Here is a 17,938-nt window from a genome sequence, read left to right as displayed (position 1 = left end):
GAGGGTTTTTCTGGTTGGGGAGTTTCTCTGTTAAAGCTGTCATATGACATTTTATCAAAATATCATCAGCAAATAACAATTTCTCAGATAGTTCATATATTAGACCCTGACCAATGTGGGATTGTAGAGACAGATACCGATTTAGGAGGGAAAAATTCAATGATGACTGATGTGGCTTCTGGTACAGTGAATTTTTAAGCTGGAATTATTAATTTAATTTTTTTCAAGTTTGCACTGATTTCTTACATTTTCTTAAATTGTACCTTTTTTAAAAAATATCATAACACACAACAATATATTACATTGTCAACCAATTCTGAAAAAAATAAAGGAATAAAAAGGAAAATAAATAGCTAAATAAATATCAGTTCTGTTTGTTCAGTATCAGTGAATTACTGCCCTGGTATTTAATAATAAATAAATTAAATAAATAAATCCATAACACCATTTCTAAATCAGCCCTAGCGTCATTTTCTGTTTGATGTTCTGTAAAAATATATAAAAAGTTTCCATATCGGCACATGTTGGACAACATATATGCTGATACCAATGGATACCAATATGCCTGTGTACACCGATAATATCTGGCAACATATTATGACCAGAGATGTCTGATTAGGACAGCAGGTACACTGTATTGCAGGCTCACAGCTACATATAATTTTCAGGTATTACCTAACCCATTTCATCATCTAAGAGTACATAAAAACATTGGTTTTTGAATCTGTGGATCATAATGTCTGGATTAAATGAATCATTACCAAGCTCTTATGCAAGCTACACTTCCACGGAGAGAATACTACAGTAGCATGCATCAGAGCTGGAGCGTGTGACAGAAGCGTGGCGCTTGTCATGCTCATTCCTCTTAGTGTTTGCACCATTGATCATTTTTATGAGCCACTCAATTAATCGATTAGAGTACTCCCCACTGGTCAGGACATATGGCTACTAAATAAAGCAATCATGAGCCAAACGCTGAGACTCTCCGACTCATTAATATATTAATGGAGACAAAAATGAAAGCAGTGTCAAAAATAAAATCATGAGATGGGAAAAATATGGGTGTAGTTTAAATGTGAAAACCCCATTTTTTTTATCAGTGAGTATTCCCTAATGTCAATATATAATGTGTTTTTTCCAAATCTCGTGTTATTTTCGAACTGTATCGCTCTGTGCTGAGTGATACCTTGCCCTCTGCCTGAATATATATTAAATCCATAGCCTCATAATCACTTTAGCAATGCAACAAAAATCCTATTAGCGCTGAAAGATACCTACACCTGTCTGTCCACATGGATTATAGCCAGATGATTTGCCACGGTAACAAAGTTTTAATACAGGTTCCATACATTTTTAGTTGTAATTTTGATGTTTTACTGGGAAGTGAAGTGGATTATCTCAAATGAAATTTCAAAATGTCATTTCCACTTGCTGATAGCACAAAACTATTCCTTTCAGGTCTGTTGAGATAAGAATGATTCAGCCAGGGCCGTTAAACGGTGTCTTTGCCAAATGTTCCTCCGCTTAGGAATTAATAGGCTGACATTAATACAGCTAGATAAATACGAAGGTCAGGAATGGGAGCCCTGCCATTATATGGGCATCTCATGGTGATAGTACCTGCCAATCAAGTCCAATAAGTCCTTGACACGGCACGATTCACCTTGGAATACACAGAGCGAATGCAATATGTAGTGTACACTCCCCTGTCCAAGAACCCAATCCAATTAGTACGTGCACATAAATACTTTGCAGGGTTGTTGGTCGGAGAGCACATTGGGACACCAGAAAAGAAACATTTGTTGTGTGATCCAGTTTGCCATGGCTAAATTAGTCAAAACAAATCAGGGATTATACAAACTGAGCTCGGCAGTAGGCCCAGACACTCTCCCAAACTCATCGTCTCAATTTCAGCATGAGTACAATCATTGTTGCCTTCATGCAAAAATAATACAATGTGGCCAAGCGAAGGCAAGCAGCCGGGACAAAGACATGAACAACTGCACATTGAAAACACACTGCTTTTGTAGGAGGAAATGCAAGCACTTTTCATCCAAGGTGCCTAAACAAAAAAAAAATCCAGACTCACAAAGCCTTAATAATCACTTCTAAGTTATTATAAATGCAACTGCATAAAAAGTTGGCATTAATGTTGACAGAAATGTATAGTGACACTTTTATTTTACCAGCTGTTCAAATTCATGATTATTTAACACTTGCTAATTTCAAGAGTATGGGATGAACAGATAACTTATTTATCAATGACTGATGAGTGAACACATGAAAAGAAATGTACCTTTTTTGAATCTTTAATGGTGTCAAAGAACAGACAGCTTTTAAATAATTTAAAGTAAAAAGCTTCATGTTTGCATATAACAGAGAGTATCTGCATCTGTTCACACAACAAAAAGATTAAATAAAGAAAATGATCAGATTATCCCAGAAGGATATCCACCTGAGAAAACATATCTACATATTTTCATTTTTAAGTTTGGAAACTTCTGTTGTTTTACTTTGTCATTTAGGGCGTGAGTCCGCTCTGCGTCTGCTGCGAGACGCCAGGAGACAAACAGATATAATGACAGGATTGTTTTGTTTCAGATTTTAAAAGATGCTTGGTTTCCATGAGGGACTGTGCAGATTAAACATTATTTTGTAGAAAATCAAGTATTGTTTGAGGACTAATTCAAGCATATTCCTAACCTTGAAAATAAAACCATTCAAATTCAGCATTATCGAAACTTGAAAGACTTTGTACGAACCTGAACTAGCGAGTGTCTGAGTCATTTGTGATGATTGAAGCATTGAAGTAAACAGTTGAGGTCAGAGGTTTGCTCATTGAGATCACATGAAAACAGTTATTGAGTGCATGTAACCTCTTTATTTTTAGTGTTACCACTCATCTATAACAACACGTTTGTTTGCAGAAAAGGGGCCGAGTCCTTTTGGATGCACAGGACCTGCAGGTTTTAGTCTATGATAATAACGTGCTGTATTTACTCGGATATGCACCAGTAAGCAGCTTTTGTGACCCTCCTCCCTCCCCCTCTTTAAAATGAGCAGCTGAATGGTTAAAGCCCCTGCTCCATCCTTCTATTAAGGACCTCACCATCAATAATGCACTGTGATCGTGAGGCGTTATTAAACAGGATGATTAATTTTTAAGGTAGTGGGCAGCAACACAAAACACGAAGAAGGTAACGGAGATGATGACTTGTGAGAGACACAGTTTAAAAGCGGGAGCGGAGCGAGGAAGAAAGCCATTCCAGACATTCACCCATGTCTCTACCTGTTTTAGAAACGAGAAACAAAAGAGAAACTGAAATATCTGTGGGAGCTAAAAATCCGGGGGAGCGTTTTAACCTCAAATGAAAGATGTGTCATTAAGTAAATCCTTGGCTTACACTGAATGCACCATCCTGATACTGAGTCATAGCCTATTTTGTACAATCCACATCTCAATTGTCTAAAAGCCCAAAAAGCCTTCTTGTCTTTGTTTGCTTTGCTTGTTGAGCTGCATCTCCTCTGAGAATGGTATATTTACCAATGGTTTAATACTAGCTTTAACCTGAGTTCACCTCATCACTGCACTTGCGTAACCGTAATATATTTTTCTCCCAGAGTACCAGAAAGATGCTCCATCTGTCTTTGAATATTTTCTAAAAATGGCTGGAAAACCCCTCTTTTTTTCATTTTTGAAGGGTGCAAACTCGTTCAGATTAGAGGCATTGTGCGTAATGTGGCCGACCTTGGCTCAGTGTCTAATTGAGGCTTTTAACCTTTCTGTGGCTCAGAGGAAGGACAAACAGCCAAAATAAGGGACACCACATAATCTCAGTCCTCACTGAAATAGAAAACAGCACTAGGACCTTCCTCTTACAGAAGAAGCAATACTACACAAATTATTTCAGCAGCTGAGTGGACCTACTGTAGCCTATTTCATCCTATCCCTGCACTGCCGTATCTATTTTCAATCTAAAAGATGGCATGAATGGCTTTTTGTCAGACAGGGGAAGCGGCGTATGTCAACCTAAAACAAGGTATAGCACTGTCTCGTCAGGGAGCTCAGACAAAAGAAGTGGGTGTAGCCTTTTTCCTGAATGCAATCACTTGTCAGCTCTAAATCTTCACTCAGTACTGCCCTGACAGGTAATGGTGCTTGTTCAACCTGATGACGGTATATTGCCGTTTGTTTGTGTCTTTTTTTCCAACCACAGAGAAAATGTCTAAAAGGCATTTAGCTGCTGCTCAGAAATGAGAGCTTTACACGCCCGGCTGCACAATCACACAAAATGTTTAAAAAAGGGGGAAAAAGGCATCTAATACCACATTTATGCACAGCAACATGACAAAAATAGAGTAATTTAAGTTGATTTTTTTTTCCCCGGCTGCATCATTAGATTTCCTCGTGCAGTTTCAGTGTCACCACTCCTTGCCCTCTCCACACTTTCAGCTGTGAAAGAAAGAGAGAGGACAGTTTTGGGGCTGAGCCTTCTCCACAGTGTTCATTAGCATAACATCAGCACTGTGTGGGGGATTGTGATGCAAACAAGCTCAGATTGGCTCATTCTAACCCCCTCTTTTAATAACTAAGGTGCTATAGGATCTCACTCCTGCATGCTCACTGTACAATGGATCAGCCTCTTTGGGATTCAGAGAGAGAAAAAGTAGATTTTTAAATAAGTTTCAACTTCAATTTGGATGTGAGACATGTCACCAAGCAAATACTTTGATTACATTGGATAGACGAGGGAAAGCTGCTGTACTTTGCCCAAATCCAAACATATGGAATACCACAGGAGAACGATGATTAAAACAGTGGGTTAAAAAATATGACGGTTTCTTTAGGCCAAAAAAAAAAAAATCTCTTCAAGAATATGCTTCCAACTGACCACGATTCAGGCTTGACATGATTAAAAAAAATATGTAAATGTGCCTGTGGCTTATGTTATCGTCCCCTGCCACCCACAGTAGGACAGCAGATACAGCAATCGCTGCTTCTGCACCTTGTGTATGTTTAATATGTGTTTGCTCTTTTGTGATAACAAAAGGGAGGGGGGGCAAACAGGGTTTTCTTTTTTGTTCTTTTTCTCTCTCTGAATAGCTGGACCAAAGTCAGGGAATCTAAAGACACAAGGAGAGAGAGAGAGCAGACAGATACAGGAGACTGTCAAGCGGACTGCGATAAAACATTCACTAGGAAATTATCTCCCTGTCATAAGGCCCTCCTGTTTTGAATACCAAAGGGATTCAAATTCCCAAACAAACTCTGAAAGGTTGACCAATTTCGTGCTCCGCCAAACGATAGCGGATTGCAGCACGGGTCGCACCTTTGAACCGCCGCGCTGGAGGTAGTACGAAGCAGAGATTTTAATCTCTGTATCTCTGCATAGGTAATCCACTGAAGTGTAATTGCTACAGCTCTAAGTTACACAAAATAATGACAGGAGAATAAGACTCACTATGAATATGAAGTGAGTGTGATAACAAAGTCCCATGTTGGAAGACAAGGTAATACTTCGACAAGGGCTCTTGCTGGGGAGGAAAATTCTCTTCTGAACCACAACAAGCGTCTCTGTGAGGCGGTTTTCTATACACAATGCAGCATTCAGAGCACGTAGGTGAAAGATTTTGTTTTATTTGACAGAAACTGGTGTCAGATTGTATCATAGAATATGATTTACCTTTTCTTGGCTTCTTTCTGTAAACCTACATATTGTGTCCCTTCAACCTTTTTCCTCCTGGGTCAAAATTGACCAGATTCTGTTACCCCTTAGTCAACTTAATTCAACTTATTAGTGCAAGTTCTACAATTTATTCATGTTACATTGTGGCAATTAGATGAAAGACATAAATGTCTGATATAAAAATATTTAAAACCAGGTCATCAATCATTTTTGTCTTTGTGCTGAAGCTGTAGTGATCAGATGAGTAACAAACAGCTTAAAAAAGACACATGAGAAGGAGATGCACTTTCTACTAAAGAGTTTTGCATTTTCCACAATTAATATAGTCCTTTTAAATTATGCCATATATATGAGACACTTTCTTTGAATTCACACATACTGTTAAAGTTTAATCTTTCGCCTTCACCGCCGCCTACAGCAACACTTTTGGAAACCTATCATTGCAAAACACAGTCTAGTTGAGTGTGATAGACTGAGTTTATGCTTAATTACACACATTTTCATACTTTATTTCCAGCCAGGGCAGGTTTGTCCAAACAATTTATGAAAACATGGTTCCTACGGGTGCTGGAAATCCTCGAAAACATTTTAATGTTGTGTTTTCAAGGTTTGAAAAAATAGTGTGAAACAGCTTGAAATTTAGGTTACATGTAGGATGCCAAGTTTACTTACAAATAGCTGACGCATTTTCAAAAATGGAACTCTGTTGTGTTTTCCCTTTCACGCTTCACCCTTCTGTAGAAAGTTTCAGCACAATGACATCTAATTTGATGTGACAAAGAAGTGAAATAACCAGTATACTGTATAAACTGTATGCACTGTATATAAATGTGTAGTTTGCCACAAATGTAAGGTGCTGGAAAAGCTTGAAAATGTACCTTGAAAATGCTTGAATTTGACTTTTTAAACAAGCCGACAAATACTTCTCACTGTGGGGAACCTCGAATGTGTTCTACAAAACACAAAGTTTATACATTCACGATTTACTGATTCGAAAAAGAAAAAGAAAATCAGATATTGGCTTTAAAAGCAGTTTACCAAAATGCGCGTTCACAAAAAGAAAGCGTGTGAATAACATCCACAGGTTAAAAGCAATGATTCACTATAACTTCAAAGGAGATATTCTTGTCTGGCTAATAAATATTCAGCCCCGTCCTGTGAATATTTCCCATTTCTGTCATCCTACGTTTTAATACACCAAAATATCCTCAGCGTCAATTAGCACTTTTGTTTGGGGCTATCACTGCATGCTCCAGTTGTATGAATCGTGTTATGAAAGCTTCATTACACATTTCTGTCTCGGCACAAAATGTTTAACTTTTGTAAAAGTTAAAATACCACGTATGCAGCTGAGAGTCTTGTGGCGGTAACTTCAGAATATTGTCCCCGAGTGATGTCTGCACACACACACACACACACACACCTCTGCTACACTGCTTCCATTATGCACAGGAGCCTACGAGCGTTTTCAGGTGAGAATAAGAGATCTCTTTTTTGGCCCTGGCAGTAAAGTGAGGAGGCGTTGCGGTGTCTGCAACATTCGCCATCTCTCACTGATTGTTAGACTGCGTTTCTGGTAGCCACATTTCAACACCACCATTTATTGAGCAAAAGTTCCTGGGGTTCATCATCGGCAGGTCTTTTAGAGCCATGCTAAATATCTTAACAAAATGCACTGCCTCACCTCTATACTAGATTGATGTTATCGAGTAAAACACGGCAAACTTTTCCATCCTTTAGGCAGGTCTTGGCCTCTTCGAGCTGCAGCTTCACGCCTACCCCCGGGCCTGCTGGACCTATTTCTGATGGTAATGGCTGCAGGAGCCGCATCCTGTCAGCTCACTCCAGACTCACTAGTAATCAGCTCAGGCTGATGAATGACGGAAATGCCACTGGCTCCACTTTGTGCAACGACAAAAATCCACCCATTTCTGCCCCCCATTTGACTGTCCTCTTTACACTGCTTTTTTCCTATTTCCATCAACTACTACAGAATAGCACTCATCACATTGGTTCAGCTGCTGATGCTGAAGCTAAAAATGAAACATGTGTTGCCGGGCACAGATGCACTACTTGAGAATTCGTGCAGCTTGCTCAGAGCTTTCTGTCTGGTCATCATTTAACCTTGCTTTGATTTTATCACTGGGTGATTCATAAGGAGGGGAAAAAAGACATGTTGGGCTTAATGCTCCAATTTGTTGTATCTTATGAGAGCACAAACAGGAACATTGTAGATAAAGATTAAACATGTTTTATTTGCGTGCCGATTTTGGCTTTTCGGCGCGGACAATGTCGGCCAGTCACCTATCGCCAAATAAAGAAGGTTCTTGAAAAGGTGATTTCCTGGTTTTATAGACTGTTTTTATGTAGTTGCAGTCAGCTACATAAAACAGTCTGTAAAACCTGAAACTTGACCTTTTTTAGCATGAATTACACACTTTCTCAGTCCGAGTATGTGCAAGAAATTTGTCTATTGCTCAATATTTAGGTCACGGCTTAAGAAGAACGGTTACACACATTTTAATTATTTAAAAAATAGTTTGATGAAAAATCTCCTGTCCAGAGAAAAATTGGAGATTTTGACTTTTACAGACACACTGAGGAAAATAAAAATCTTCTCCTTCAGCTAAATAAAACATTTACAAAATCGATTGGTTTAGCTCCTCACTCGCGGCTGTCAGACGCCATACTGATTTCTGCGCCTGATGATAAGGAACGTAGCGGGGCAGGACTTCCCGAAAGCGGGAAAATCAGAACCGTATCACTGGCTGATAGGTTGGTTGTGTGTGTGAGAGAACAAAAAAAGCACACGGTAATGTTTCCACTTATTTTTAACATAATTTTGGTGATCGCTACACTGAAAAATTAGTTACTTTGTAAGATACATGGTGTTCATAGGACAGCCATTTTGCCAGCATTGCCATTTTGTGGCTAATTCCATTTTTCCCTTCTTCTTCTTCACATCTATGTCTGTCGCATCCAGCGATAACATACCAGGTGTGAAGTAGAAGCTGCAGTTCTCACACTCGTCTTAATTACTAAAAACCAGTTTGCTGTTGACTGAGTAGCTGAATTTGACAAACAGGTCGGTCTAATGGATAAAGCAGTCAGGGTACGTGTGATTTATGGCAGAATTCACACCAGCAGAGCCGCCTCACACCTCATTTAGAAGGAGGCATGATGAATTATTAGGGCAGCCTGTATATGTATTTTTCCTGTGCAAATGCCAAAAAGATCAAATCGTACAGACACACAGAGGTGTCATATTAAGCATTCCAATTTTCATTATAAATACATGAATAATTTGACACACACACATATTCAGGAGCTCAAGTTATCTGCAGTATTTAAGATGTTCATTAACTAACCCCCCGGCAGTGGAGGACGAGTTGGATCCAACAGGCAGCAGTGAATGCCAGGCCTGGCACAGCTGTACAAGCAAAGCTGTAAAGAGATGTCACCGGCCACTGTCGCTCAATCTTCCCCTGTGTTAATCCCACACTATCTGCATGCACGTCAGCCCCACTCCTCGTGTCCCTGCATTGCTTTTCACACTCCTAAGTTCAATTTGGCAGGAGAGTGGACATGTTGCATCACTTCTGCTGGCTGAAAATCCTCTCGGCATTGTTCCTTTCCAATAATCTTTTTTTTTCTGAGACAGCACGATGATCCAATCGTCCTTTTTTCTGCAAGATATTTCTTGTTTTCTCTTTGAGGTATTCACTGAACCAAATAAAGTGTGTGCAAAAATGGAGGTTTAGCAATTCCAATACTACAGTAGATCCTAGCTCTGTGACTTTTAGCAGCAGCGTAGCAAATATGAGTACATATGAGATTTAAAAGCCTTTAATGCTGCTGAATCTCTTCTTAGCTGATCAGATCATCTTCTCAATGGCCTCAATACACAAGCAGGGCGGTGTGTGTACAGAAGAGTCAGCTCTATTTATCTCTATTCATCATTCACAATATTAGGGAGAGACAACTTGCTGTCATATCAAAGCCCAGACTGTTACTGTAGCTGGACAAATGCGCTGAAGAATGAACACTCAAGTGGTGGTCAGGTTTTACCAAGCCAGCGCTCTTAAACCCCACTATGTTTTCACAGACAGGAATTTTATACCCAAACTCCAACTGAACCAAATCCTGACCCTCGGGGCAGAAATTTTATTTTAACATCTCTTTTCGGGACTGACACTTTGTCCCCTGTTTTCAAATGTTTTCCCAAGAAGCTTCTCTCCAGTTGACCCAAGCAGAGACCGTTGCCTCTGGCTTGTCACGGAGAGGAGAGTGATGTGGTTCTATGGGCAACAGAGAGGGAGGCTCTGTACTGAGACAGCAGCAGGTGCAGCTGTGACAGTTGCCGTGTTGTTGCTAGCCCCACACTGTAGTCAAGATGAGGTTCACAGATGTAGCCACTCAGTGCAGTGGTTTATTGGCTGCCTGAAACAATGCATCTCTGTCAAGAACAACTCCTCCTAAGGCCATTTCAGTCTAAGAGTGCTCTGTATGAAACAAGGCGTAGAAAAACCTCATTCTGACACACAAGGTCAATTCTGCTCAACAGCAACACAATCAAAGCTCCCATTGCTCTGCCAAAAAACAAATTCAACCTGAAGCAATCATGCTGAAACATGGGGATTTGAGCCATATTTTCGTTTAAAGGGTTTTGTCTGTATAGGCATAAAAATAATAATAGCTGTGTGTAAATTCTGTAAAAATATATATTTTTTTTAAATGATTGAATAATTGCAATAAAATTTAATTAGCACAGATAATTGAACTAATTATTGCTACAAGCACTGTCACTGTTTCTCAAAACACATTTCTGGTTAATTATTACCAAGCCTCTCTCGCGCACATGCTTCCTAAGTCAGCCAAGTGCCACCCAAGGCTGCACTTTACCCCCAGGTGCAACTTGCAAGACATGAATACAAACCATGCGACACTATCACTAAAACACGTCTACAGAAAATTAATGGCATCCATCTTGCCGTTGCTTATTTTTTTATTTATTTAAAAAAAAAAAAAAAAAAAAAAAGCTTGGTATGTGTGTGTGGAGAGAAAGCTAACCTGATTCCTTTCTTCAATTCAGACCCTCCACGTAGTCCGCAAAGTCCAATCCAAGGTAGTGTTTTGTTGAATCTCAGAGTAGTGGAGATCTGAGATAATATGACTATTGTTTTCCTGTAAAGCACCCAGTCTCTGCTTGTTCAATTACTGGAAGGAGCCTCAACGAGGGCGGTTAAATCATTTGCAGAGACATTATCTACGCAGAGAGAGAAAGACAGAGAAAGAGAGAGAGAGGGAGGGAGAGAGGGAGGGAGGGAGCAAGAGAGGGAAGGAGAGAGAGAGGAGAGCAGACATAGGGGCCAAACTTTAGTCTGTAGAGGAAACAGAAACATTATTTGTGGACCACACATGGAGGGTACTGCGAGGATAAAAGCAGCAGGATTCATGATTCACTGCAGGAAATTAATAGACTAATACAGTTCTCTCTGTTTCAATGCCAAAAACCACATAATAAGATAAAATTGTTTTCATTACAGGTGATGATGGATATCTATGCAGATTATGAAAATGTACACTGGATTTATGAGCGAGCGACCACAAAGTTGCTCCTCACATATGTCGCCTACAAATAAAACCAACTCACAAACGCTCATCTGTCAGCGTGAGCAATCATTAAGAGATAATTTGATTGTTTTTTCAACCTCGGCTGTGTTTGATGTCTCTGGCATGGTAGCAATTGAACAGACAATTATTTTGTTGATTAGCTTAGTTTTTAGCAACTTACCATGGCTGTGATATTCCTCTGAAACTCCCAGACCAGACGCTCAACTCCATCTGACTTGGCAACTACATTACAAGAACAAAGCTTCCACACTCCCCCAACTAAATACTGTACAATAAAATATCATTTATCAAAGCCTCTGATTTCCAAACCAACCGGATAACAAAATAAGCATATAGAATGAAATACACCGCAGTGCACACACTTTAAAAAAAGTGTGCACAAACATTAAATGTAATATGCATCTGGCAGGATTTCAACTGCAAAGTAGTCAGCACACAGTGCTTTGGAGTGCATTTACTTGCATGTCTCATATTTTTTTTACTTTAATGTTTGGTGTATTTGATCATTCAAAATTAACGCTGCTTTGAAAACCGCATTCCAACATACGCACTTTGATATAGGTGAACAACTACTGTCGCTTTCAAAATTAAAGCGCTCTCAGTATATCAATATGCACACACACGAGAATGAGCGAATCATAACCCGTCCTTACTTCAAATGTCATCCATTGGAAGACACGCTATTGGTCGGTTTTAAAAAAAAAAAACGTTTTATTGGTTGTTGCTACTTCCTCCTTTTACATTCAGAATTCTGGGAGAGTATCGTAGTCCACTTCACTGCTAAATAGCATGCAACTCAACACAATAAATATTTTACATAGACAGCCACAACTACATCTTAAGAAGAGAACCAATAAAAAAACACAGAAAAAATAAATAAAATACTGCCATTTGAACAAAAGTATAATGATAAAACAATGTTCAACATTGCTTACCAGTTTTGCACTCCGCTGGAACAATGTCAGTCTGAATAAAAACGCCCACAGCCCAACAAGAAATTACTTTTGAAAACAGAAAAAAAGCCCAAGGAGTAAAACTTATCTCACTTGCATTGAGTCACATTGTCAAGGACAGCAGCAGCCTATATAGAGGAAATATATTGCTCTGGTGTGTTTACCCACACCATCCCTAAATAACAGCCCTGTCTTGTTGGAAAAAAGGGCTTTTAAATGTGGAAGTGCTTCGCTCTCCTATAATCCAGCCGAGACATTACTCCTTCCCCTGGCAGACGTCCGCAGATCCCCCCTCTCTCCCAGCCAGGCCTTGCTCTCGGCTGCTATGGCAGAGCCGCAATAACTGCTGTTTGCTTAGAGCCTTGCCTCCCAGGTTCTCCTCTGTCACACAGAAATTGAATATTTTCCCAAATAGTGTTGCAGCTGTGCATAGATAAGGACCAGTCCTGTTCATATAGCACAAAGAACGAGACAGGGTCATTGTATATGTGTGAGTGTGTGTGTGTGTGTGTGTGTGTGTGTGTTGTCTATATTGTAAGTCTTAATTATAAAAAGAATAAATGTAACCGAATAAATAAAAAAAAAGCATGTATAAAAAATAATTAAAACATTTTTCAATAATTGCAAATGTGTTTGTAATTTTCTTATTATATTAAAAGTTATTCAAGTGATAAAAACTAATTATAACTCATGTAACTGCTGTTATTTTAATCTGTAAAATAATAATAATAATAATAGTGTGTAAAAAAAAAAAATCCTACTATGATGATAAATTCCTGGAGTTTTTTTTTTTTTGCACCACACTATAGTGACAGATGTATTGGGAGTGACCTAAACACACACTGCTAATAGCACACAGCACATCTTATCCGAAACCCAGGTGGTGTTTTCAGCATGGTGTAAAATACACAAGCTGCGATCAGAATCCAGGCCAGTATGTTACACCCGATCGTTTTATGACCAGAGGACAGTTTTTACGACCCAGTTTTGCACTTTGCACTTCCTTTTCTTCTAAACACCTTTCAGAGAAGCACAACATGAGTGAAGCACGAAAAAAAGAGATGCCAGATAAGCTTAGGGAGGCTGCCACTTAACCAGAGCACAGAAAGCTACGTGAGAGCCATCAGCTAATATCCATGTTGTTCCTTGTCACCAGAGTCTGAATTGACCCTTACGTTCCACCGCCTATGTCCTTGCTGTGTAATGTTCTGCTAGGAAATTATTTAGGCAAGCAGAAAGTTTCACCTGCCATTTCAGGGGCACCGAATCCCCCGCCGCACCAGAGGCCTTTGGCAAGTGGAAACAAATGTTTCACAAAATGGCAGGGAGGGGAACACGCTGGCGCACAGCGTTTTACTGATTGCCAATCGTAAAATAAAATCAGTCATGAAAGGGGAGGTTTCTTGGCCCACCAAAGGCCTGCACGTTATATCAAATTTGCCATAGCTTTCTTTTACAGCCTTGTTTCTTCCCTTTAATGGCGAGCAGTTATCCGCACAGTAGGGCTCCTTGTAGGTGGTTTAGCAATAGCAAAGATTGCATCTGAAAACACAAACCCACAATTTACACGCCAAATAAGCAATAGGATGTAAATCTAAACGATTTAACTCCCTGCAAACCACCACGTCTGACACTTTCACAACCTCCATCATTTGTCTGATTTGTCTATGGAGTAGCAATGGTGTGTTCACAGTGAATAAAGCCACGACATCCCTGTCGTGCAACGCTTGCACAAACAACCCATTCAGCCACAGTGCAACCTTTAAATCATATGGACTCGCCAATCGCTGCTCAGACAAAGACAACAGGCAGATACTTGTGAGAGAGTGCGACACAAAAACAAAGTGAGCAAATGTGTCCACTGGTCAGTGTGCGTGTGCGCTTTTATCAAATTGAATCAATAACAAATTACCTTAATAAAGCCGGGATACAAGTGCCCGGCTTGTTGTTATAATTTAAAAATCTGGAGAGGCTATGAAAGGCGCGTTATGATCTGGTTAATGCACCAGTCAGATATCCGTAGATAGCACAAACCTCAGCTGCTGTTCTGGGGTGGAAAAAATATGGCAGCAGAAAATGAAGCAACAGTCCGTAATGTCACAAATATTGAAACCCACTCACCCAATCGCACCCAGTGAGCCTTAAGGGTCACATAGAGAGTTGAGAATAGAATGATATGTAGCACTTTATCTACCCCAAAACCTATATAGAAGTGTGCTGGTCTGTATTGATCTGCGAGTAGAGATGAACGCACAAGCAAAGAGGGGCAATCTGGTGCTCTGGTAGATCAAGAGCAGCTGCAGTTCTTTGAAACCGGACGCACTTCCACTGAAACAAGGCTATAGACTGAAAAAGGTACTCTCTCTCACTCACACTGGACTCAAAGCTAAAACGCTCATAATGGCATGCTCGAGCTGAAGATATCAAACACAGACATCTGAGAAGATAGTTTCCTTCTTAAATCCGCATTCACAAGTATTTCTAATGAGCACTTGATTTTACAGGCGCGGAGAAGCTAAAAAAAATGCCACTGTATTAATTAAAAAAATCAAAAAAGTAAAGCTTTCAATACACGACTCAGAATTTACATTTTCATGTTGCGTTTTCCTCTAATAACCAAATGTTTCCTCCCCCCACTAACACTATTTCCTCTTTAGGAGTCACTGTACATGCACTGTTGTGAGATATCTCTCTCACACCATCACACAAACAAATACAAGTGAGATTATGTTATACACAAGATGTCATACGGACCTACTTACATGAAAAGGAGGGAGATACACAAGTCTTTCAGTTTTACCAGCTCACACACTCATGCTCAAGCCTTTCAGGCTCAGCCACAACCAGTGGCACAAAATACGACTCCTTCCATTGTGTAAAGGCTCTGACCACTTTGATATGCAAATGTGTTCCTTCTAAACAGCTGGAATTTGCTCTTGCATTAATTCAAACATTTTTTATGCACAAACGTGAAAATGTTGTTCTGCAATAAAGAGGCTTAAATAAGAAGAAGAAGTGTAGCCCCTGCTGCCTGATTCAAGCGTGCGTTAGCTGATTTCTTACACATTCCTGAAAACTCAACACTTCTTCACAAATAGGCTGCCTTTGTATTTGGCTGGATGTTATGTATGGTGAAGAGAGATAGAGCCACTTCATCCTCCACACACTATTCGTTTGTTTTCTATCGTCTCAAGGAAAAAAGTTGTGTCTATTCACTCAGGACTGTATTAAAATGCTTATCTGATTAAAAAAAACTCACATTTAACAGTATCTGTTTGTTCCTCTAATGAACAGCTATGATGAATGTGTTCTACAGAGATATTAGAGACCAATGAGACACATTCATGGACTCTAATCCAAGCTGGAATTCGTAGCTCCCTCTCTCTTAATAATCAAACACAACCAAAAAAAAAGAAACAGCTGAGGGCATGTGAAGACTGGGGCTAAATTTATCCCAATCCGCTGATCGATCAGTGCAGATTGCTGCTGTGCTCCGGGCTGCTGTGCATCACCGGCTGGCCGCGGTGTGTTTCTCGGGGCCAGCAGAGACACACACGCCGCCCCGCATGTGCGCTCCTGCTGCCTACCTACTCTTTAACACATGGTTGACAAGACGCGTTCGGAATCGGTAGGCCTAAATAATAAATGTTCAGTAAAAGGATCTAATTTTACAGCCACTCTGCGCCAACTGGGTTTGAGTTAAGCCTAAGCAGCCAAATATTCCCCCTTTTTGCACGTTTTCATTTTTAAATTCTCGCTTTGATTGATTTCCATGACATGTCCTATACGCATGTAGCCCCGGTGCATCACAAGCTCCTCTCTTTAGCCAAAAGTAATTATTACATTGGTAGGCGAGCCTTGACTGATTCTTTCTTTTCATTCTTTGGACAAATAGCCTAGCCCCAATTATAATGGATTAGCCTGTGAATGCTCTCAAGAATCACACCGACATCGCTCCTCAGGTCACAGCTCCCAGCATAAATCCCTATTCAAACCAACAAAACCAGCAGTGGATTTAAAAAAATAAAAGCCTCGGTTACCAGCAAGCACCACTACCAACAAACTACACTTCAACTCTGGAGGCACAAATTCAAATTAAGAGGTGCTTTACATGTTCTGGTTCACATAAATGCGCTGCTCTCCTACTTTTATAATAGTTTCCATTCAGCCAAACTCGGCAGCCGAACCAATCAATCCACATCTGGTTATGTTTTGATTAAGCATTTTACAATTAATCACGATACCAATTTAAATTACTACAAAAAGAGGAGTCCTACTTTAAACCCTTATTTATTGATCAAACTAAATTATTTCCCTCCTAATGAAATCTGACCTTTCCCCCTTTGAAAAAGTAGCTCAAATCCACCGCGAGATTTGTCTAACTTGCTGCTATTATTTAAAACGTGTCGCCAAAGCAAATGCAATTAGCTCAGAAGTGAGCGACGAATGAAAGAAAAGTTGTAACTCTCCACGCCAACTTGTCAAAATACTACTTAGGGGTCTGATTTATAAAAGTGGGTGAGACTTAAAGGTGCAAAAGACTCTTACCTTTCTTGAAAAGCAGTGAAGCCAAACAGGCTGAAATGAAGTCAGTTGGGATGAGAATTGTAACAAAAAAAATGTCAGATTGTGGAAAGACAGTCTAATGGGAAGTCCTCTGCAGCGAAGAGTCTGCAGGTCTGAGGCATGCTCCCCTTATCTGGGACAGAGGCTGCTATCAGGCGGCAGGTCCCCCTCTCAGCCCGTACATTCCCCTGCACCGGACACACACTTCCATGGCAAGCAAGGTGTTGCTGTGCGCTCAGTCCGGACTCATCAACACCTCATGCACCGCGTCTATTCACTGCTCTCCCGTGCGCCTTTCACTCCCGAAGCAGCGACAACAAACAAGAGAAGAAGCGGAGCTCGGGGACCCACAAAAAGAGTGACTAACAGGGACAGAGTGTTGGGGCTTTCAGTGTCTGTTGCAGGGGGAGGAGAAGACCGATCTCCGCTACTTTAACCGCCGACGCCGCTCTCCTGGCTCCTCTCAATGGAACTGTGAAGACTGGGTTAAGTTTCTGCGGCTCGCCTCTGGAAAAGATCCCGCTCACAGTGTTGAGACACTTGGTGGAAGCAGCGCGGAGCGGGCTTCCAGTAAACAGCGCCAATGCAGTGGAGAGCAGGCTGCCGTCTGCAGGAGCTGTCTGAGCGGAGGACTCCACCAAAACCTGACATGGACTCCACATCCGCGCTGACTCGGAGTCTACTTCTGTGTAATCACATCAACTTATTATCATGCCCGACAGGAATCAGTTCAGTTTTTTTTTATAAAAAGAGGAGATTGAGCTACGTCATTTAAAAAGGATCAATACATTCCCCCTCATTTTTGTCCCCTTTTTCTGCTTAGAGATGCAACACTGCCTTCCTTTTTGGGCATGAGAGGCCCACGCTCTGTCACAGTAGGCAGTCCAGCCTATTCAACCAATGACAGAGGACTTATTCTACTGTAATACTACCAAGCATCAAAAGGAACATGGAAGTACAGACAGGCAGACTTTTTTTTTTTCTTTCTTTCTCCCCCTCTCCACCTCCCCTCCTCCTCACTCCAACTGGCCCCACAGGATAACACACTGGCCCGGGCAGCAGTGGTCAAGCTGCTGCTGGTGCTGCTGGTGTGTGGAG

At 40.5% G+C, this 17,938-nt stretch overlaps 1 protein-coding gene across 20 annotated transcripts in view; it reads right to left on the bottom strand.

Moving 5' to 3' along the window:
* adgrl2a (adhesion G protein-coupled receptor L2a) overlaps nucleotides 1-17,412 on the bottom strand; it is a 104,260-nt gene extending 86,848 nt beyond the window's left edge. For 11 of the 20 annotated variants that reach the window (XM_059341871.1, XM_059341876.1, XM_059341868.1 and 8 more), the window contains exon 1: nucleotides 16,823-17,410. The gene's annotated coding sequence lies outside the window, so the exon portion shown is untranslated. Of the gene's footprint in view, nucleotides 1-10,757; nucleotides 10,954-16,822 lie in introns of all 20 variants that reach the window. The other 9 variants (XM_059341857.1, XM_059341859.1, XM_059341862.1 and 6 more) reach the window with 3 other exon arrangements.
* Nucleotides 17,413-17,938: the final 526 nt, after the last annotated feature.

This window comes from Centropristis striata, chromosome 9, assembly GCF_030273125.1.
Source record: "Centropristis striata isolate RG_2023a ecotype Rhode Island chromosome 9, C.striata_1.0, whole genome shotgun sequence".
NCBI classification, from domain to species: domain Eukaryota; kingdom Metazoa; phylum Chordata; class Actinopteri; order Perciformes; family Serranidae; genus Centropristis; species Centropristis striata.
This window is presented reverse-complemented; position numbering and strand designations above follow the sequence as displayed.